This window comes from Meriones unguiculatus, chromosome 5 (assembly GCF_030254825.1).
Source record: "Meriones unguiculatus strain TT.TT164.6M chromosome 5, Bangor_MerUng_6.1, whole genome shotgun sequence".
In the NCBI taxonomy this organism is placed as follows: Eukaryota; Metazoa; Chordata; class Mammalia; order Rodentia; family Muridae; genus Meriones; species Meriones unguiculatus.
In genome coordinates this window covers 96913050-96936751 of record NC_083353.1, presented here as the reverse complement: position 1 = coordinate 96936751, position 23702 = coordinate 96913050, and the positions used below count along the sequence as shown (strand labels likewise).

Genomic DNA, 23702 nt, shown 5'->3' with positions numbered 1-23702 from the left:
ACCAGGGAAGTTGCTTGAAACCTTGATAAACATTATCAGTACTGGGGTGATGGAACTTAGTGCCATCTCTACTTCAATTTTCTACCAAAGTCTAATGAAAAATCCGTAGATAAGGTTATCTGAGTAAAATTATTTATAAACAGAATCAATAATCTGCTCAAGTAGTGAGATAATGAATAGTGTGCAGTAGATTCTCTGAGCAAAAGGGAGCATGTACATACACCTGCATATATGCATGCATTCACATGCTTCTCTTCTCAGGTTCAGCAATATTTAGAAACCTATGTGTATATTACAAAGTTATTTAGTGGTAAATTTTAAGTAACAGAAGAAAATAATACTAAAACATAATGTATAATTTACATGTACAGGCAACTAGTTCATAATACTTTAAAATCTATTTATGTACACACATACCATAAATAAGGGAGAAGGGAGGAATGACTGTTCATGTGATTTTTGGAGACTTGGAAATGCAATGCTTACAGGACAAGGGGAATGCAGAAAACACGAGAGTCAAACTGCAGGTGGCGAGCAGGAGCAGGGTAAAACCAGAATCTCTCCCTTAGGGAGGCAGGTCCTTTCCCTAAGGGCTCTCTGCTGATTGAGTGTGGCCCACTCACATATAAACACATACTATGAAAAGTCTAATGATTTAAATGTTCATGTCATTTGAATATCTGGACAGCATGACCTAGCCAAGATGACACGTAAAACAAATCCTCACACCCATCCCCTATGGAGTCATCAGCACATATCGTCTCTGGCAAAATAAAAAGAGATGCAACGGAAAACTTTTCCTAAATGTCATGAAATGCAAAGGCAAACATCATGTTCTGAGTGACTAATAAAAATTCATTTGGATTTGCACATAAATTGCCTCTAGTTTGCTTTATTGCCATAGTAAAAAAAAAAATTCTTTTTGTTTAAGTTCGTGGCCAAGAGTAACAACAAAACCCCAAACAAATCAATCGGACTCAAAATTTCACAGAAGCTTAGCAGAATTAGGAAGAATCAAGAATCATATATATATATATATATATATATATTAATAAATATATATATATACATACATAAAACATTTAAACTGTGGATTCTGAGTATGTAAATTAAAGAACATTAATGAAAAATGATCGATTATAATTTACATATTCAAATTACTAATTCATAATACTCCCCTTAGTTATAGAACCATATTTGGCTGAAAAAAAAAAAAAAAAAAACAACTTCTAAATGGCTCCTAACATTTGGAATCCCTACTCAAACCCCTATAATTTATGAAACAGCATATCTATTAAAATAAAATACAATTTTTGAAGCAACACATACCTAAAGAAGCAGTTTAGTCACTCATTGATAATTTAAAAAGTCTTTCTGTCTCCACCAGAAGCCTAAGGTAGCTAAGAGCTTTAGATCACAGCAAGGCCTACGTGGAACCCTGGCCTGCATGACTCAAGTCAAGCAACTCTGTATTTCCAGCTTATCAGTTGTTCAGGAGCTAGATTCCCTCATTATGTCTACCTTAGAGGCTTACTGAAGGATTGAGTTGATACACTGAAGATGTGAAGGGCTTGCCAAATACACTCCAAATAGTCAGTTAATGTCACTTGTTACAATTGAGTGATCTGAGTGTATCTCTCAAAACTTCATGAGCTCAGAGCTCTATTTGCAATATGAGAGTATTGAAAGGAGGTGGAACCTTTTAGAAGTGTAGTAACCAACTACTTTTGGTTGGATTAAAGTCCACTCCGTAGGATGGTACCAATACCTGACACGGTTAATGAGGCCAAGAATCTAAGACTAGACAGGCCATGGGCCCTAAGAAAAACCTAACCAACTTCTATTATTCTTTTAAATGAATACTGCAACATACAAACTCATGATGTGTTTCTCTACCCTGAGATCAGTGAATCACCCAACCATTGGCTGAGAGGCTTCTTTTGCAGTGGGTTGTCATTATGATGGAAAGCCACAACTGGACAATGTGCAAAGGGTGAAAGACTTTGGAGTAGTTGGCCTTAAACAGGATACCTGTGTCAATCACACCCTTCCCCACAAGACCCAGCAACCTGTGCAGAAAAGGAGGAAGGAAGATTCCAAGAGCCAGTGGTGGTATGCAACTTCATGGAAACTGTTCCCCAGACACTAGAAAGCTGATGCACGCATGAACTCACAGAGACCCTGATAGCTCACCAAACACCTGCACAAACTCAGGCCAGACAAACTCCCAGCACTCTGAAGGCGAAATAGGCACAGATTCCCGCTTCTAGCTGAGAAGCTTTTCACAGCTGATAGCTTCTAGGAGAGGAAAAAGAAATTTTCCTCAAGGTGTTACACTAGTATGTTCAACCACAATTTAGGGCAGGACCCCATTCCCTGAAGGACTGGGTTAATACAGATCGGATGCCATGATTTTGTGCGCCCGTTTTGTTACGTTTCTGGATTTTGTCCGTTTAAAGAGAGAGAACAAATAGAAATTTAGGTGCGTAGGGACAGGGGAGTATCTGGAAGGAGCTGAGAAAACGGCACGTGTGTGACTTAAATATATTGTGTAAAAAGGAAGTGGGCAAGTGGACGATGGTGTAGGTACTGCCTTCCTGAAGGACTAACACAGTTCTTGCACACTTAACTCAGTCTTAGTGAGAGGGAGATGTTATAACAGAGAAAGCCTAGTCCTGGAATCTCTCTGGCTCCTTTTCTTCCCATTATTTTGATCTTTTTTAATGCCATCACCCAGGAGGCCCTCACCTGAACCCAGCCAACACTAGCACCACACTCTTGCATTGAGTTTTGTTTTAGTTTTTGTTGTGTTGTTTTAGAATAATTTCACTACATGAAACAGGCTATTTTCAAACTCATGACTCTCCAGCCTCACCCTCCCAAGCCTAGGGATTGTAGACATATACTACCATTCCTAGTCCAATCCATTTTTATTTAGAAAGTATGCAGTCTCTGTAATTTTATAATAAGAATGGAAAATGGACTGAGACATAAAATATAAACTTTTATATTATTTTCCACTGAATGTGTTTTAACTTTGGTCCTTTATCCAGAGAAGAATAATTTGTTTTATATATTTAGACAAATATGATAATTCAGAATACTGTCTAACAAATATTTAATGTGAAAATATTTATTACTATCACTTGATGGATGTAAAATGATAAACAGCTGGATGATATGAAACACACCAAAAATAAATTTCCCAAGTATTTCAAAGAAGGTTTCAATAGATCTAATATCATAGACTTAACTCAAGAAAATATCCTGCTAATATTGTACATACTCAAAAGCAATGAAATAAAATACTCCAATACCCCAAATCCATTCTCACCCTAGTTTAACTAAATCAGGTCATTTTAATGTGTCATTGGGACTAAGAGCCGCACCTTAACATTTAGTAGACTGTTTCTGTTTTGGATAAGGATAAGTGGTAGAAGAAAGAGATCACTGCTTCTGAATGTTCCAGAAGTAAGTTTCATACTGCTTGCAATGAGTCTGAAATTCCTAAAATTTGTTTAAAACCAATAATTTCAAACGCTTGTTTCTGGGAAGAATTTAAGTCCTATTTATATCTAGAAGAATTGGTGTGCTACAAAACCTGCTCCAGTTCCCAAACCTGGCTGAACATCAGAATCAATCATAGCTTATCTAAGCTGCAGTCTCCCAAATCTCATTCCTGTGGACTGCTTCTGTCCCTGTGGAGTGGGGCTGTGAATCTGTATTTTCTCCTAAGGCTGCCAGAGTTTTCTGAGGATCGTGGTTTGTTGTCATTACCCAAGAGAGTTTTATTTCTAGTCCTAAAACCAAAACTTCCTCTTCCAATTCCTGAATGAGGAAAAAGAAAGGGTTTTTATGTCCATCGAACAAAATGTTCATTCTAATGACTTGCTCTAGAAGGTGTAACAGGCTAGTTAGATGGAGTCCAGCCCTGTTAGGCTCTCAGGGAACAAGTCAGACTTGGAGACATTTATACTGGGATGTCATAAGATATATTGGAGAAACATTTAAGTCTCACTGCAGAAAAACTAGGGCAATTGGCTTTAGGGATTAATCACTACAAGTTTTCAAGCTATACACACACACACACACACACACACACACACACAAACACACTGACTCTCCTTTCTTGTGGTAAGAGAGTCTGCAGAAACATTTTCAGAAAAGTATGTATTAGCTAGACACAGACACTTTCACCTTTTGACCTTAGGAAATAATCAGAAGTCTCTGTGTGATGTACATTATTTGGAAAGGAAATAAGTCTTTTAAGAAAGCAACTTGGAGATTGAGCTGCCATGGGTTACATCTGTTCAGGGGTTCTAGGTTATCTCCATGTGTGGTCCATGTTTGGAGTACCAGTTTCAGAAAAGACTACTGGGCCCAGTTTTTTATTTATTTATTTATTTATTTATTTATTTATTTATTTATTTGGTTCTGTTGCTCTCCTTATGGAGCTCTAGTCCCCTCCAGGCCTTTCATCTCTCCCTTCTCTCATAGGATTCCTTGCACTCAGCCCAAAGTTTAGCTATGAGTCTCAGCATCTGCTTCCATACCCTTCTGGGTAGAGTCTTTCAGAGGCCCTCTGTGGTAGGCTCCTGTCCTGTTCCCTGTTTTCTCCCTCTTCTGATATTTATCCCATTTGCCTTTCTGAATGAGGATTGAGCATCTTAAGCAGAGTCTTCCTTCTTGCCTAGCTTCTTTAGGTGTACAGATTTTAAAATGTTTATCCTATATTGTATGTCTAATATCCAAGAGGGTTCCCTAGTAAGGGGAATAGGAGTTGTCTCTGACATGAACTCAGTGGCTGGCTCTTTGGTCACCTCCTCCTGAGAGGGAAGCAGTCTTACCAGAACACAGAGGAAGACAATGTAGCCAGTCCTGATTAGACTAGGGTCTAATGGGTCAGGCTAGGGTCAGATGGAAGGGGAGGAGAACCTCCCCTATCAGTTGACTTGGGGAGGGGCATGGGAGGAGAAGAGAAAGGGAGGGTAGGGTTGGGAGGGGATGAGGGAAGATCTACAGATGGGATACAAAGTGAATAAATTATAGTAAAATAAATAGATAGATAAAATTAAAAATTAAATCAGAAAAAAAAAGAAAGCAACTTGGAAGCTGTTGCTACAAAAAGATGTTAAAGCTCTTTTTGATGTTCTGTTCAGGAAGTTGTCTCCTGTGCCGATGAGTTCCAAGGTCCTTCCCACTTTTTCTAACCAATTTAGTGTATCAGGTTTTATGTTGATATCTTTGATCCACTTGGACTTTAGTTTTGTGCAGGGTGATAAATATGGATCTATTTTCATTTTTCTGCATGTAGATATCCAGTTGGACCAGCACCATTTGTTGAAGATGCTGTCTTTTTCCATTGAGTGGTTTTGGCTTCTTTGTCAAAAATCAAATATCCATAGATATGTGGGTTTAATTTTGGGTCTTCTATTCGGTTCCATTGATCCACTATTCTATTTCTATGCCAATATCATACAGTTTTTATTACTATTGCTCTGTAGTACAGCTTGAGATCAGGGATGGAGATGCCTCCAGACTACCTGTTGTTGTAAAGGACCGTTTTGGAGATTCTGGGTTTTTTGTTTCTCCATATGAAGTTGTTAATTTTTCTCTCAAGATCTATGAGGAATTGTTTTGGTATTTTGATGGGAATTGCTTTGAACCTGTAGATTGTTTTTGGGCAGAATAGCCATTTTCACTATGTTAATCCTACCGATCCATGAGCATGGGAGATCTTTCCATTTTCTGATATCTTCTTCAATTTCTTTCTTCAGAGACTAGAAGTTTTTCTCATACAGGTCTTTCACTTACAGCACAGGCTCTAAGAACAACAATCAATAAATGAGACCTAATGAAGCTGAAAAGCTTCTGTAAAGCAAAGGACATAGTCATCAAAACAAAACGACAGCCTACAGACTGGGAAAGGATCTTCACCAATCCTATATCTGACAGAGGGCTGATATTCAGAATATATAAAGAACTAAAGAATTTAAAAAGTAGCAAATCAAGCAATCCGATTAAAAAATGGGGTTCAGAGCTAAACAGAGAATTCTCAGTAGAGGAATACAGAATAACAGAGAAACACCTAAAGAAATGCTCAACGTCCTTAGCCATCAGAGAGATGCAAATCAAAATGACCCTGAGATTTCACCTGACACCCACCAGAATGGCTAAGATCAAAAAAACCAAGTGACAACACATGCTGGAGAGGATGTGGAGAAAGGGGAACCCTCTTCCATTGCTGGTGGGAATGCAAACTTATACAACCACTTTGGAAATCAATCTGGAGCTTTCTCAGACAATTAGGAATAGTGCTTCCTCAAGATCCAGCTATACCACTCTTAGGCATATATCCAAAAGAGGCTCAAGTACACTACAAGGACTTTGTTCAACCATTTTTGTAGCAGCTTTATTCGTAATAGCCAGAACCTGGAAACAACCCATATGTCCCTCCGTTGAGGAATGGATACAGAAATTGTGGTACTTTTACACAATGGAATACTACTACTCAGCAATTAAAAACGAGGAAATCATGAAATTTGCAGGAAAATAGTGTGACCTAGAAACAATCATCCTGAGTGAGGTATCACCAAAGCAGAAAGACACATATGGTATACATTCACTTATATAGACCTATAAGATAGGATAAATATACTGAAATCTATACACCTAAACAAGATAAACAAGAAAGAGGACTTGGGGTAAGATGACCAATCCTCACTTAGAAAGACAAATGGGAGGTGCATTGGAAGTAGGATAAAACAAGGAGCAGAACAAGAGCCTACCACAGAGGGCTTCTGAAAAACTCTACGTAGCAGTATATCAAAGCAGATATTAAGACTCATAACCAAACCTCTGGCAGAGTGCAGGGAATCAAAAAAGGGGGGGAGATAATAGGACCTGGAGAGGACAGGAGTTCCACAAGGACCAAATATTTGGTCTGGGCACAGGGGTCTTTTATGAGACTGTTTCTCCAAACAAGGACCATGTATGGATGCAACCTAAAGCCCCTGCTCAGATATAGCCCATGTAGTTCAATATCCAAGTGGGTACCCTAATTAGAGGAACAGGGACTGTTTCTGACATGAACTTGATGGTGGGCTCTTTGACATCCCCCCCCCCCAGGGAGCAACAGCCTTGCTAGGCCACAGAGGAGGACTTTGCAGCCAGTCCTGAAGACACCTGATAAACCAGTATCAGATGTAAGGGGAGGAGGTTCTCCCTTATCAGTGGACAAGGACATGGAATTTCTGGAAAGACTACATGGTAATCAATACAAACACTGTAAAGATAACCTGTCTGCCTATGATATGGAAGTATGTAATCCAAAAATAACAAGACAAACAGGGTCATCTGTGAGACACTACACTCAACTCTGGGAGTTATGCAAAAGAGAATTTGTATAAAAAAGAAAAGTCAAATGGAGGCTATGACATTAAGGGAAATCTAGTCTCCAGTGACAGGTATTTCGGGGCAGCACCACAGGGAACTAAGAAACCCTACAGCTTTCAGCTCTTCAGTTTTATGCTCATGATCTGGAGGGTCTGAACATTCTAAGTTACACTCCTGCAGCCTTGGAATATGTTATATCTATCCTTCTTTCAACTCGACTACATCTGTAATTAACTAAAAACCTACATATAAATTCCTTTTACATATATACAGTAAGAACAGTTACAGTGAGAAGGCTATTGGTTCATTTCCCAGTGGGAAGATGGGCGCAGAAGTTATAGTCCACCAAGACTGTGAATTTTACTGCTAGGAGAAGGCATACATAAGACAAAGATTTTACTGCTAGGAAAGGGAATTTGATTTCGTCAATTTATATATTCATGTGTGTATTCATATTTTTTCATCTGCATGTGTATGTGTAAAACAAGGCCACTATTATATCAAGGGCTGCTACTTAAAATGTTATCAAACAGGATTAGCTCCCCTTTAAGAATGTCTATGAACAGCAAATGTTATTAGGAAAGGAAAGCACCTCAGTGAAAAGAAAAAATCAGAATCAGGTAAAAAAATTAGGTGATATATCAGTTGGTATTGCATACCTTACAATGAGAACCTCAGCCATTAAAATCTCTTGAAATGGAGTTGTGGTATTATACACAAGGTAACAGCATTTGTAAACATATGGACACAGATCTTTCTTTACAAAATAATTGCACTTTATCATCTTATGATATTCTTTATTTGCTCATTTTCTTGCTTCTCTAATTTAAGCCTCAAATTATTTGTTAATCCCTATGCATATTGAATTTATATATGAAATACATTTAACAGGTATAAATATTTTATGTATAAAGTCCAATAGCACTTTTGTTGCAAGTTTGCTTTTATCTTACATAATTTACATGTGGTGGGATTGGAAATAAGAACTAATCAAAGGTCCGTCAGTCACAAGTCCCAAGGCTCTGAGAATAGAGATGTCAATCCACACACTCTTCCTCACCTACCATTCAGATATGCAAATTAACGAAGACAGAACATTCAAATTCCACAATGTGATATTTTTCAAACCTTTTAAAATGTTATAAAATCTTTCTAAGGAATATACTGTCCAATTTCCATACATCTCCTGATTTGTCCCATATTCACAAAGTTTCTTTTAATAGTTCTATAAGGTACCACAGTCCTTATCTGTTCCATGCTTACTCCTAAGGCCAGACTTCATATTCCATTCAATAGAATAATGTGATAAAAGGCTCTGATGACATCTCTCAAAAGCCTAAGATTCATTCATACATTTTCTCCTGTCTACACATGTTTTTTTTCTCTATCAACAGTATAGTCACTCTGTGTTCTTTTATGTGTTCCTCATAAACTGATGGTGACAGCTCTAACCCTCTTCCCTTATCTGTATAATCCAATCTCCACAATTTCTAGGCAACAGCCCATATCTTATATCATGCTACAAACTAAGATTTTTTTCCCCCAAACCAAAGAAGTGCCTGAAAGAACATGGGAATGAATCTAGACCACAAATTCTGTGTCATAAATGACCAGAAGTCAGCAGTCCAGGAAATTTTTATAACAATGTCAGAGTTTAGATCCTATATGATATAAAAACTGCCTACAGGTCTGTCAAGTAATTAAGATTCCAATGTGAGTTAAAGTGGAAGACAGCAAGAGAAAATATTTGAAACAGGATGGAAAATGGCAAATACATTTTGATTGTATGCCTTAGGAAAAAAAAAGAGTAATATATAAGTATAATTAAGACAACCAAGAGAGGTGGTTAAATTATGAACTACAAACAATTGGTGATAAATATGTCCTTGAATTCCATAAAATTTTGCTAAATTTACATACAAATATCAATACAAAGTTGCTAAAAATGTTTCACTCTTCAAAGGCCATAAAATGCATAGGACATAAAATAACATTTTTATCTTCAAATATGTAAAACTCATTTGCTGTGTGTACATTAATATTAAACCAGTCATTTTTCTTATACTTCCTAAATTTTGAAATTCAAAGCATCCATAAAGCAACTGCTTTGCTTCAGGAACAGAAATGCAAAAAGTCATTTTCCGATACTGTCAGCAATAACAAATAAAAGAAAGTATACATCCATTATAAAATTTCAATCACACTTGACTGAAGGCAACTTGAAACATTTTTATTTTTATGTTCCTCCTTTGTCACATGTCAGCCTTTCTTTCATAGGTTGACAGGATGGGCTATAGCTAAAGTACAAAGAATAGAAATGAGAGCCCAGAAAATACTTCATCCTTTATAATAAATAAGATTCTTGACCGTAGCCAAAACCGTTTCTCCAAAACGGACTCTCCAATACTGCCAATCTCATCTGGGTTCTGAAACAGTGGCTTGCTGTAATCGCCATAAAAAAAACACATTCTAGAGATGCTTCCCTGCTCATGTCTCCACATAAAAAAAGGAGTTTGCATTGCCTGTGCTATGGGTAAGGACAGTGGGCAAACATAAATCACGTCTCTATTTTAAACTAATGGAATTTAAGGTCCATAAATCATAATCTTCGCATAGTTCAGTCACAACACAGGCAGAGGGTGAATAAGTGCATTGGCAGAACACAATCGCAATGTTCTTAAGAACTGTTCAAATCATGTCACTGACACCGGGTTCTGTGTGCAGATAACAAACTGACTTCCATCTCTATAGTCATTCAAATACATTTCCAGTATTCATGAAAGAACAATGGTATAAATAGTTTTTAAAAGTCTTGGGTTTTTTTTCTTCTTACATTGTATATGTGTGTTTGTGTGTCTGCCTGTGTCAATATGTGCTAATGCCATGCCATAGCTCAAGCATGGTGTGGTATATACTTTTCTCCCACCATGTGTGTCCCAGGGATTTAACTTTGGTTGGCAGCATTGGCAGCAAGTGCCTTCTTTCACTGAGCCATCTCACCGGACCCAATTTGGCTTATTTAATAAATACACAGGAAACGTAGAATTAGGAATCTTCATGTTTGCCTGCAGTCCCAGATTTACGTCACATAAAACGCTGTCGGCTATTTACACATACAGAATCCCAACCTAAGACATGAATTTATTGTTTCTAAGGAGGCAGAATGAAACATACTTAATCAAAAAGCTGTGTTACAAGAAATTTGCTATTATTTATAAATAAATGTTAGTTCAGAAAAAAATGGAAGTTATTGTGCTTTGAATAAAAAAAGTGACTGAAGAACAATACTCCTTTCAGTTATACCACACAGTATAAACCACAATGCACCTACAAATCTCAACTAACAGAGAAGTGAGTAGAGCTAATGAAGCTGTGAATGCACAATGACCCCATGTTACACACTGCATATGTGCTTTACAGTCAACTGTGCAGTACCTAGAGATTACTGTGGTATCTGGAATCCTGATCACAAAGTGAAAAATAAAAAGGAAAGAAAAGAAAAAAATAACCCCAGATACTTAAAGTTGGATATGGGTAACTTTTTAAATTAAATTTTTATTTTTTATATTAATTACAGTTTACTCACTTTGTATCCCAGCTGTAGCCCCCTCCCTCATCCCTTCTCAATCCCACCCTCTCTCATCTCCTCCTATGCCTCTCTTCAAGTCTACGGAGGTGGGAGGTCCTCTTTCCCTTCCTTCTGACCCTATCTCATCAGGTCTCATCAGGACTGGCTGCACTGTCCTCCTCTGTGGTCTGGTAAGACTGTTCTCCCAGTAGGGGGAGGTAGTCAAAGAGCCAGCCACTGAGTTCAGGTCAGAGACAGTCCCTGTTGCCCTTACTAGAGAACCCACTTGGATACTGAGCTGCCACGGGCTAACTTTTAAGACCTCAAAATAATATAAAAATAAAATACTTTTTGAAAGATATTTTTAAAGTAGTGGACATGCTGTATTCAGAGTTAGACTCTCTAATGAGTTTGCTGCAATGTTGTTAAGACAACAGAAAATCTACAAAAATAAAGCAGGAGTCTTCTGGCTCAGAGGTTAAGAGCACTTGCTGCTGGTGCAAAGGACTTACACTACTGCTCACAAAAGCATCTATTAACTCTGGTTCAAGTGGATCTGAAGCCCTCCGCAGGCCTCAACCTGTACTGCACACATGTGTCACACATATATGCAGGCACACGCTTACGCTTCAAATGAAAATAAATATATCCTTAAAGGAAAAGATAGTCATTGTGCAAAATATATCACACACACACATACACACACACACACACACACACACACACACACACACACACACACACACACATATATATATATATATATATATATATATATATATATATATATAAACGAAGCAGATTATCTGCTATTTCCATTATTTTATGGTCACATCTTACCACAACAATATATTACAACTCAGCTTGTAGAAGAAAAGAGAACCCAAGAATTTAAATCACAGATGTGAAACATCAATACTATTATTTTCTCATGAAAAAATCCTTCAGAGCCTCACTCAGAACTTACTTATGCTTACCGTGAATGCTGTTTGAACAGCCTGAATATTTGAATTTTTCTGGTTTGAAGGCAGTAAGAAGCAGCCAACAGAAAAGTCCAGTTGCCCAGAGCAAAGAAACAGTTTAACAATTTGAAAGGCAAGAGAGAAAACACAGAGACCACCAGTGGAGCCGCCAATGTCCCAGATACACACAATGGGATCTTGTATCACAGTCCAGTGCCCCAAGCCTGCGGAAAGGAGTGACAAAAGAGTGTGCTGCTTGTTCCCTGAACACTGATATATAACATTCTCTGTTTGTGTTACAAAGATAGATGCAGGATGAATGTTCCCCTATGGTTTCCATCGTGTGTCCTGATCACTGTGCATATATAAGGGTACATGTGTGCACATGAATGTCCATGACAGGGGTCAGTTTCAAATATCTTTCTCACTTTTTCTCTGTGTGATTTGTTGAGACATAAATAGTAGCTCACTGAAAACGGAGTTCATCAATTAGCTATCAGTTTATGTTGCCTCAATTTCAGCTTTTTTCTCTGGTCCTGAGAATGCAAACTTGGATTCTGTGCCCCAACACAAGCATTAAAGTCTTATGTACACTTGATGTAATATTTTCACTGTCTCTGTAATGTATATGTACTTGATGTTGCATCAAATATAAATACACACACACACACACACAAAATAAAACAAAAGTTGTCTTGGGGGAGGTTACAACATGTCTGAAACCATTCAGCTGGCCAGAAGCAGGGTATGGATTTAAAGTCATCAATCTAATTCAGAATTCTTCCAGCAGCCCATTCTCTGTCTTGTATTAACAGGAGGCAAATTCTAGGGGACACTAAGATGGTTCTGTGGGCAAAGGTGTTTACTAAGCAAACCTGGAAACATGAGTGTAATACCAAAAACATACATAATTAAAATGGAAAAAGTATCCAGAAAGATGTCCTCCAGCTTCTTCACACATACCCTTACCCTGTAACACACAGATACATACAATGGTATCTATTTCTAACAGGAACTCAATGACTGGCTCTTTGACCTCCCCACCCCCCAAAGGAGGAGCAGTCCTGTTAGGCCACAGAGGAGGGCTTTGTAGCCAGTCCTGAAGATACCTGATAAAACAGGATCGGAGGAATGGGGAGGAGGTCCCCCCCCCATCAGTGGACTTGGAAAGGGGCACGGTGGAGATGAGGGAGGGAGGGTGGGAATGGGAGGGAATGACGGAGCGGGACACTGCTGGGATACAGAGTTAATAAAATGTAACTGATAAAAAAAATAAAATAAAAAATAGAAAAAAAAAAAAGAAAAACAAACAAAAATAATTAAATAAATAAAAATGTTTAAAAAGAAGAGAGCTATAGCTGGGCTTGGTGGCACAGTCCTACGTTCTCAGCTACTTAGGAAAGGAAATTCTAGTTGGAGATTCTGTGCTCACGCTACAAAATGAATTCAAGATTAACCTGAGGGACTCAGTGAGATTCCACCACAAAATAAAGAGTACCAGGAGGGATGTGGAACTGACTCAGAAACAAAAATTTTACTCTACATGAAAGAGCCTTTGTTTCAATCCCTTTGCTGAAAACACTAGTGCATTTTATTTAGTTATTCACCTGTTCATGCAGGAAAGGAATAATTATTTATTCATCACTTTTCAAAGGTATGTTGTCATCTTAAAGGCAAACCCTAATCACAAGCACTTTCTTACATTGCAGAATGGATGCTTGATGACCATGTTTGTCCTGTAACCTTTACTGAGTATTAGATGTGTGACTTACATTGCTGTCATCCCTCCATGAACACCACCCACCCATAATGACAGCAGAAAGAGAGCCAGCATCCCGAGTTAACTCAGGGACCTACTGAGCCTAAAATAAATAGCTGGCTAAGAGATGAGCATGTGAGTCACTGGCACAACAGAGTACTCGTATTTACATTTCAGAGTTGAAGAGTCAGCATAATACAGTTATACAACCAAAAGTAATAGTAGTGTGTCTAGAAGCAAGCCTGAAAGAACATGACCTATCCAATAAGTCACATGTTCTTGTTTGATTTCCTCCTTCCAACCGGACCCTTTATATTATTAAAAACATGTGCAGCACCTGCCCTTTCTGAAAATGTCTGTGACAATATTGAAAGCAAAGGGAGACATGAACACTGAACTTTTCTACCGACACAACTGTGTAGGACACACAGTTTCTGGTATACAAAAGTTGAACCTAAAGGTAGAGAGGGAAGTTCATGGTATTATACAATCTCATATGCATCGTTTTAATTAATTTCTATTTTTTTTAAAAAAGGGATGTTTAGATTATGTGTGCCCACGGGGCCAAAAAAGGGTAACGTACTTAAATTTTTAGTACATAGATAGTTATGAGGTGACCTGTGAGTCCTGGGAACTGAACCTGCATTCTCTGGAAGAGCAGCAAGTACATATAAACACAGAGCCATCTCTCCAGCCCATGAGATATATTTAAATCCTCAGTCCATGTTCTTTAATATTGATATAAGAATAAATTTGGTGTGTTTAAGGAAAAAATCTCCAAGATCAGAATCAAAATTCTTATTCTTTTTTTTTTTGTGTGTGTGTGAACCAAATTTCCTTCCTCAAAACCTCTTCACTATTTTTTTTTTAATTTGCAGGAATATAGGCATTGTAAAGGTTATGAACCAGAGCAGACCTTGCTTAAACATAGCAAATGACTTCTATTCCAAACCATGAAAAACAAAGTTTAATGTAGCACAGAAAAAAAAAAAAATCTTGTCTAAAATGAACCAATCCCACAGTCATTTTTGCTTTAAAAGAAAGATCAACTATGTATCTCAAACATTTTTATACCCCTCTGCCTCATTCGTACCACTTACCAGAAGGAGCTTAAACCATACCTAAGGTTCTACGAACATATCTTCTTAGCTTAACTGTATTGGTGTCGCCTGGCATGCTCTGGGAACAGTAGCTGGGAAGGATTTAGATAAGACATACCTAAATGTGACTACCAGTGATCAACAACAAAGCAGACTATTTCAATTTAAGCATAATGAATACATGAATACATGGTGTTATTTTTACTTTCAGTGAAAGTACAATATACATCATTTCCGTAAATGTCTTTTGTCTGCAGGGACCACCTCATTAAGGTAACCTGATTAAATTTATTTATTTTTTTTTCACTTATTCACATTTTCATTTTATTTTGTTACTGAAAATAACAAAGGTGGCTAAGATAGCACCTTGCCTTCCAGCTATTAATGGTCTAATAATGTTGACTGGTGCTATAGTTTGAAAAATTTTTAAATTTTAATAGTTTTATTTTTGAAATTAAAATATAATTGTGTCATTTTTCCCTTTATTTCCCTCCAACTCATCCCATGTAAAGGCCTTGATTTCTTTCAAATTTATAATCTTCTGAAACTTTGATGAACTTTACAAAATCTATTTTCTGATATTATATAGATGACAAAACTATAACCTCCCGAGGGTAGTTAATTTTGTCACAGTCACACAGCTACTACACAATGGATCTGGAACTGGCAATAATTCTAATTGCAAGCTGTTACCCATTGTCCCCAGGAACTCACACAGTGCTCAGTGCTTGTGAAATATGGAATGTTACAAAGTAGCGGGCAGGCCAAAAAACTTTTGTTGGATTCCATAGGGCTTTGATGGTGTTAAGAGTGAGTGTATTGCATCCTGGGATTCCCCAGAGTCACAGGAAAATTATGAGGGCTGCTTACCCACAGTAGCACACAAACAAGTCTGATGCCAGTATATTCAGTGTGCCTGGGTGGTAGTTAAAGCATCTGTATAGTGTAACATTTGAGAAAGGCATTGTGAAATCTATACTAAACAGAGCAGAGAAGGACAGTAAGGGGAAGCCAGGCAGAAAAGCAACATAAACAAAGGTATGGGAGGGTCACATGACAAGTTCTTCAATGGGTGAAGACAAGGTGAGGAGGTGAATCTGAGAGGAATAGGAAACAGGCAGCTGAATTCACTCAGAAAGGGGAATATCTCACAGGCGTAGCCAATGTTCACCTCAGACATGAGAATCAGGCTTGTGACTGTGGTGTTAGCATACCTCTGTCATTGCTCTTTGCAGAGAAATAAGCTTTGAGAAATATGAGAGCTTTGGGTTTATGATGTAGTGACAAATATACGTGCCTGGGTAGGAAGGATGCCAAATGGTTCTTGGCTGAAAGTATGATTTATTACCATTGAGTGGAACTGCTGTTAAACTCACAACAAAAATAACACATCAAAGTTGTTCAGAAGAAGGAAAAAAAAAAAAAAAACATGCACACAAAAACAAACAAAAATGTTCCCATCCTCATCTAGAATTCTTTGCTCTTTTTTTTTTCTTATTGATCTTCTAAATCAGGACTGATTCCAAACTTTAAAAAAAGAAAAAAGAAAAAGAAGAAGAAAAAAGCAATAAAATAAAAATACATCCAGCTCCAACCAGCTTAAGCCAAAGGCAATTTATGAATTAAAAGTCACAAAACCACAGGGCTTTTCTTTTCAGGCATATTGGAACAATAAGCTAAAGCAATGAAAGAAGGGTTCTCCCTTGCAAGCTCAGGCCATGCTGATGCTGATTTCATTCTGAATGGCATATGGTGATACCCAGAAGGCAAAAGCTCTCTTTCTGATGGCAAGGAAGCTAGAAAAATGGCAAGTCAATATTCAAGGAGAAGCCAATCTCCTATCTATAAGGGTCAGTTCAGAAGTCCTTGTGAAGTCCTACTGAAGTCTTGGGAAGCAGCAAGTATCTCCCTGCTCCACAGTGATTCTTACTAGGCATCTCCTTGCTGTATGGGAACACCCCAGTATGAAAATGTAGAATCAGCGTTCTTCTGGCCTGGCCTTACTTACAATGTACAATTTTTTCTTTAAGATCTATCTTTATTTATGTGTGTCTGTGTTTCTGTGTGTGGGTGTTCGCATGAGTATGAAGGTGCCTGTTGAGGCCAGATGAAATAATTCCCCTAAAACTGGAGTTACAGGGGGGGAGGGGGGGGAGGTGCGCTGTGAGCTGTTAAGAGGCAAACTCCAGTCCTCTCCAGGAGCAGTGAGAATGCACAAGCCAGAGCCACCTCCAGCCCAGGAGTTACAACTTCTGAGAAAGAGTTTCAATTACCATCACACACTAAGAACAAGACAATAATAAAACCCAAAGTTAAAGGGAAAATGAGAACATATGTTCCTAAGACAAGTAAGTACATTCTCCTTGTCCACAACTGGAGTGAGAAATGGGGAATGAGTTACTAATCTCACTGGAACTCACTGGAAGCCTGTGACAGTGACAGGGAAGTTATTTCTGAAACCCATTTTCCTTTCTCCTGAGGCATTCAGTGAGGCTCTTCTCAGCTCTTTTTACAGCCAAATGACCCAGTTTAGTCCAGTGAGCATATGGACAGACATCATCATAGCCATTGCCAGGTTTAGCCTAGAGCAATCTCTGGAGACTTCTCTGGAGAATTTATCTGCCCACATGCCACAACTTTGTTGTTGAAAGACCAGGAATCTATGGACTTAGAGGAGGACAAAGCTGTACGAGTGTATGCAACCTAATTCCATATGGCCTAATTCCACGATGGGCAGCCAGGAGCTATGCAGAGAACACTGCATTGCCTGTGATGAGCTAAGTCACTGATGATTTATGATCACCGCGACATCCTGTTTATCTCAAGGAATTGTGCAGCATGACTTGTTGGACATGTGTCAACAGGACTGTGCCCGAGCGTTTTCATACCTCCAACCCTGTTAAAACACAATAACTTGAAAAAAAAATATATGCAAGTAAAAGCTGGGCATTTAGCTTAGTGGCAGAATAATTGTCTAGAATGCCAAAGAGGGCGTGCAAGATTTCTCAGTGGATAAACATACGTGATGCCAAGTCTGGTAACCTCAGGACTCTGTACTTGTGTATATGTCCCTCCCCATAGGTGCCATGGCACATTACCCCTCTGCACCGATACACATGTAAAGTTTAAAAACTAGAACCTACAAGGTCCTGTGTTTAACACCAGAACCAGGCATCTTCCCTTACACATATATAACACGGAAAAGTGGGAGAAAGGGAAGGAAAAAGTTATATATTTAAGCAAGGCAGATTTCTGAGGACACATGATAAAAGAAACTCAAAAAGAAATGAATTCAGGCTATTGAAGAAAAGGTAATTGATAGGTGAGATTATTATTAACTCTGAAATGCCCAAATTAATAGTAACTATCATAGACTTAAAAAAAATTAAAAAGTGACTATCATAGACTTCCCTTTGGGAAGAACTGCGTTGGCACCTCGCCTTTAACCACTCAAACTTTCCTTTTCTGCCACTGGTATGTTCATAAAAGAAAAACACCCAAGTCTAATGAGACAAAGTCTCTCCTTTATAGGGAATGGGATAAAAATGACAGGATAGCAATCTGAAAGATAATTGTATTCGAGAGGACTAAGGTTATGGGGACAGGTCTCTTCAAGCATGGAGAAGATGCTTTACAAGGTAAATTTTGCAAAGCTGAGAGAATGAGAGGAGAATTGCTCCCTAATGGGTAGACTACATAAAAACATAAACAAAAACAGCCATTCTGATCAAAATGAAGGTGGGAAAGACTTTTTTATCTATCGACCTACCAGAAATGATACTTGAAGAGAAAGTAAGAGGAACATATCTCCCAAATTTCTATGTATGAGAATACAATGGGAACTTAAGATAAAGACCATTTGTGGTAACAGGAGCTATCGATTTATTTAAAATGAAGAGACACTGCATGGAAAGTTAGGGAAGTTTGAATATTTTGTTTGAGATATATATATATATATATATATATATATATATATATATATATATATATATAAACTCTACTGCATATGCTTTAGACTGTGTTTTTTTGTTATTTCCCAAGAATCTTTAATTACATTGTTATATGTACATAGGTTAAAGAAAAAAAAAAAAAGAACTATGGCTTAAGTAAGAAAAGTACTCCAGCCCAAACCAACTAGTACTATAGTGTCTCTGCTTGAAAATGAAAACAAAACAAAAATCAATTCTAAACTCAGACTATGGTTCAAATCCTAACACCATTTATGGTGCTAATCATAGTTATACTATGATGTAAAATGATTTGGCTCATCTTTGCCAACATTCATCATCTGTATAATAAACATAGAAAAAAATTTCCCTACCTGAAATAAAAGAAAATAAAAGAACTGGGGGAAGAAGTTGATGAAATAAGTAAATAAGTAAATTTACAATGACAGAATGTTAGAGAATTCTGGCTGCTTACCTCACCACAGCTTTTCTTACCACATATGTAGGTAGACCACACCTTTCAGACTCCTACATACATGCAAATTAAACATACGTGAATCTGAATTTTATGTCAATGTATGTAAGCAAAAGTGATCTGAACCACCTGCCAGCTTGGGCAATTAAAACCCAGAGTCTTTGTCCTAAAACTTCCATGGGAAAAAGCATGGTTTCACCACAGGATGCATGAAGGGTGGTCTCTGACACACACCTTTCAAAACCGTTGCCAAAATTACCCATATTGGGACAGGACATGAATTAGAAGTGTATTTTACATCTGAAGCAATATGCTTTTCTGACTCATTTATTAGAGACGTTAAACTAGGCAATCTACTACAGTCAAGTTCTTTGTTTATTGTTTCATGCTTTACACCTAATATGAAACCTAAAAGTTGATATTTTTCCGGCTTGAAAGCTAAGGAAGCTCAGGCTCACAGAAGAGCACTTTCCCACTTCCATGAATCCAAAGATTGTTAGAAGCAGATATGGAACCAGGTGAATCTACTACAAGGTCAAGGACCTTCTCACCCTGCATACAGAACTGCGGTTTGGACAATGTTTGTGCTCTCCCCTTGTTCACTCCTGATCCCCATGATGTTTCTTCTTTAAAACTACACATTTTCACCTGTATGTTTGCATCCATAATTAGGATGACTTCTCCCAGGCTCTGCCTCTTACAGCTCACCTCAGGCACTTGCCTCATGACAAGCAAACAGCTTAGAGGAGATAGATTCCTAGCACTTTTGCAACTGGCTATTGTGTCGCAGATAATTAATGATAGACCCAAATAAAGAGGGAAATGTAACAGAAATTCCCAAGCTGGCAGTGATCTCTTAATAAGAGAAATGTCCCAGTGGCACAAACAAATCCCCAGAAACCATAAAACGTTACAACTGACTATCATGTTGCTGCTTTCTTTCACTGTGTATTTTACCACACTACATCAGCAAATGTCCCTAAATTACAACTGTATTTTAGTGATTTAATGCTCTTTTTTTTCTTCTCATAGGAACTAATGAAAGAAACTGACGAGAAAAAGATGAAGAAAAAGAAAATACTTTAAGTGCTAAATACTAGAACCTTTGAAAGACTTAAAATGGTGTTTGATGGACCCAAAACAATGGAAACAAAGGACTGTCCACATCCATGAATAGACACCTGCCCCTGACAACCACATGAAATAGATTCATCAGTTCAAATCCTATGAAATCAAATCCACAACAAAGTTTAATTTTCTCTGATAAAAGAGAGGTTAAAGCTAATGCATATTGCTTTTGACTTTGAATATAACAAAGAAAACAAGAAAATACAATATAAGATAAAGTTGGAGATGTCAGAAAGTTACATAAGTCAGGATCATAAAGGGGGTGGTTTCAGACAACAAGTTTAATTAATTAGGTTATTTTGATTTTTTTAAGACCTATATTGCAGATAACAACTGTCCTGTGGAACTTTTGAAAAGAATTTGCAGCCATAAGGTTGAGGAATTAGAGGAGAAGAGTGCAAAGACATACATGCTTCTGAACAAGAAGATGTGGGTACAATACAGAGATGAGGGGGGAAAAAATCCAACCTCATTTGACAGATTTGTTCTTTAATCACCCTTAATCGGGTGCTTATGCAACGACTACAGAGGAGGTTCCTAACTGCCTTCCAACTGACTTGAAAGTCCTCAGACCCAGAGAAAGTACGAGTGGGCTCACATGTTCCATAGAAGAGATCTGCTTTTGTTGCCATTTCCAGAGGCAGCTCTAACAACAGGTGACTTCTCTTTGAGTTGTAGCCTGTAATTCAAAAGATCTTTTTCCCAGCTTGCCAGCTACCTGGTGCATTTCACATTGAACCTTATGGTCACGCTGAGACTTGTCATTATGATCTCTTACACAAAGATGGGGAGTGAGAGTCTCCTGAAACCAGCGTTTTGTTTTCTTTTAACTGAAGGGAGGGTGTGAGTAGAATTTTATAAAGTAGCAGAACTCGTGATCTTAATGAACTAGGCTTTTGCTACTTGCTAAGGTTTTCTACTGCCCACAACCCGCTGGAGACTCCCACACTGTTCCGAATGAAATCGAAATGAAGATACCAAGATCAAACTTACAGAGAAATCTGAGTTTGCTCTTGACCACCCAAGGCGTGCCTGAAGTCTGACATAATGCTCTTTTTCATCTTCCTGGGTAAAGACAGAAGCACCTGCTCTCTAGCACCGTTTGAAACAGTGCAGTAGGGATCTCCCTGGAAAGTCTACAGTGGCTTGTACTCCCGTGTTAAGGAACAAGAACCACAAACCCCAAAATGCAAAAAACATTAAAAGCACATTCAAAATTATTCTATGTAGGTGTCCAAACAAATCAGTTCTGTTGTGTTTGTTCTTGAAACACCCAGCTCCCATCACCGTAATTTGCTGGAAATGCCTACGCAATTAAAAAAAAGAAAAAAAGAAGAAGAAAAAAGGAAAAAAAAAAAACAAACAAAAAACCACGCTTTTATTCTGAAAAACAAGTCCCGCCCCTTTGTTGATTTCTGCAGGAAAGTAGAAAAAGTTCAGCGAGTGTGGCTCACAGGACCTGCCTTACAAACAATCCTGCAATGTGTCCCCAAGACCTGGCTTGCCCTTCCTCCATGCGCTCCATACACCCAGAATTATCAAGTCACACTGATGAACCTGGTCACAACCTCCGCAAACCTTTGCTGTCGGGAACCTAGTGAGGGGCGGGGGAGGGGAGAGGGGCACAACCTACCACCTCCTCTTCCCAGCGCACTAGGCAGCTTCCTTGCAGAAGCCTTGCGGTGGTGCAAAAGGCATCCATGCATCAGGTTCTGCGTGGTTCAAGAGACGGAGGAGCCTACGTCCTCCCATGTCCACCCAACCCGTACCTTTCCGTTTTAGGAGAATATATACACTAGAGGGGTAAAGAGAGGAAATGAAGCAATGTTTTTGAGAGGTTGGCATTTGCGATACGCCCGATGTCTCTCTCCTGCTTTGGAGAGGAGATGGTGCCTCTGCCTTCCCCAAAGAAACGGAGCACCCTCTCCTCCCCAGAAGTTATTGGAAATTCATGCTGCCCCTACAAACTCCCCAAACCAACACTGGAGAAATCTTGTGCTTTCCACGACAGCAGAGACCTGGCCAACGTGGCTCAGCGCGGAGCAATCACTGTGCTTTGCAGGGAGCCTGGCACAGTGTGGGTGCTCCAAAATATCAACATCTCAAAAGGGCTCTCTCTTTCCTGAGTCCCAATCTCAGTACTACTGATGTCCAAGTCCCTTCAAATTCCAGCCCAAGTTCACCTGCTTGTACCCTGAATTGCACCTGAGAGGGTATGGGAACCCTGGCACCCACAGCAGAAAGAAACCCCAAGCAAGAATTCGCCCCCCACTCCGTGGAAAGGCGCACAGCTGACCCAGCTGGAAGCGGTGATTTTAAGGGCTCTGGATGCATTTTCGGCTATAGGCTCCTCGTTTGGTGGATGTCTTGCAGCGCAACAAACTTCTCTTCACAGTAATAAAGGAGAAAAAGGGTCGCCTTGAGGTGACAGTGGCGTCCAGGGTTAGGGGTGGACTGCCACTTGCCAGGTGGAGTTCGCTCAGCTCCTCACAGCCCCTCGTCAGCCCTGCAGGAGCGACCACCCTGGGTACACCCCTGTCCTTTCCCAGCCCTTAAGGACCACGCTCTTTCCTCCCAAGCCGCGAACCAGAGTGCAGGGGACAGTGCTCTCCCCAGCCTGGCTGACTTACCCGAGGCACCCCAGAACAGCGCTTCCCAGAACGGCGCTTGCTATCCGGCCAGCGTCCGAGGGTCCCGGCGGAGTGGCAAAAGCTCTGTACTTGCGACCAATCCTGGTTATGAACCTAGTGCTCTGTGGCTGCTGAGCGCTCCCCTCCCTCCCCGCGTCTGTGGCAGCTCTCAAAACCCGGCTCGCTGGAGTTCAGGCAGCAGCCGGCTTCTTTGCAGCCAGCTGGGGAAGACTTACAGGGAGGGGGCGAGGCTAGGAGAGGGCGGGGGCGCGCTCAGTGGAGCTGGGCATGCTCAGTGTGCCACCGGAGGCAGAGCACCCCTAGGCGTAGCACCTGCACCGCCCTGCCCTGGGGAGGCGACCCCGAGTAGCTACGCGGGACGCTGGCAAAGAGCATTGCGGGACATGACTGGTAACTAGGGAGGGATGGAAAAGGGTGTGTTTGTGCAGGGGTACAAGGAGAGGATGGCCTCTTCCTTTGCCACCTGAGTATTAGGGAACCAGGAGGCTCGACCTGCCTCTGTTATCCTGCACGTTTGGATCAGTAGGATCGTAAGGTGGCCTGGTAGGGGATAACAACATCTGGGCTGAGAATTGCTGCATGGGTTTGGGGTGAGCGGTGGTACTGAATTTGGGATGTGGAAAGAGGTAGCTTTGGAAGCGGTTTTACTTGTTCGCTCTTAAGCCAAGAACGCTGGACAGACAACGTTGAGGACCGGACCTGGTGTCTTAACCAGTG

General features: G+C 39.4%; 1 protein-coding gene across 4 annotated transcripts in view; it reads right to left on the bottom strand.

Annotated features, from left to right (window-relative positions):
• LOC110555893 (contactin-4) overlaps positions 1 to 23184 on the bottom strand; it is a 1034823-nt gene extending 1011639 nt beyond the window's left edge. For all 4 annotated transcript variants that reach the window (XM_060383874.1, XM_060383872.1, XM_060383875.1 and 1 more), the window contains exon 1: positions 22965 to 23184. The gene's annotated coding sequence lies outside the window, so the exon portion shown is untranslated. The remainder of the gene's footprint in view (positions 1 to 22964) is intronic.
• Positions 23185 to 23702: the final 518 nt, after the last annotated feature.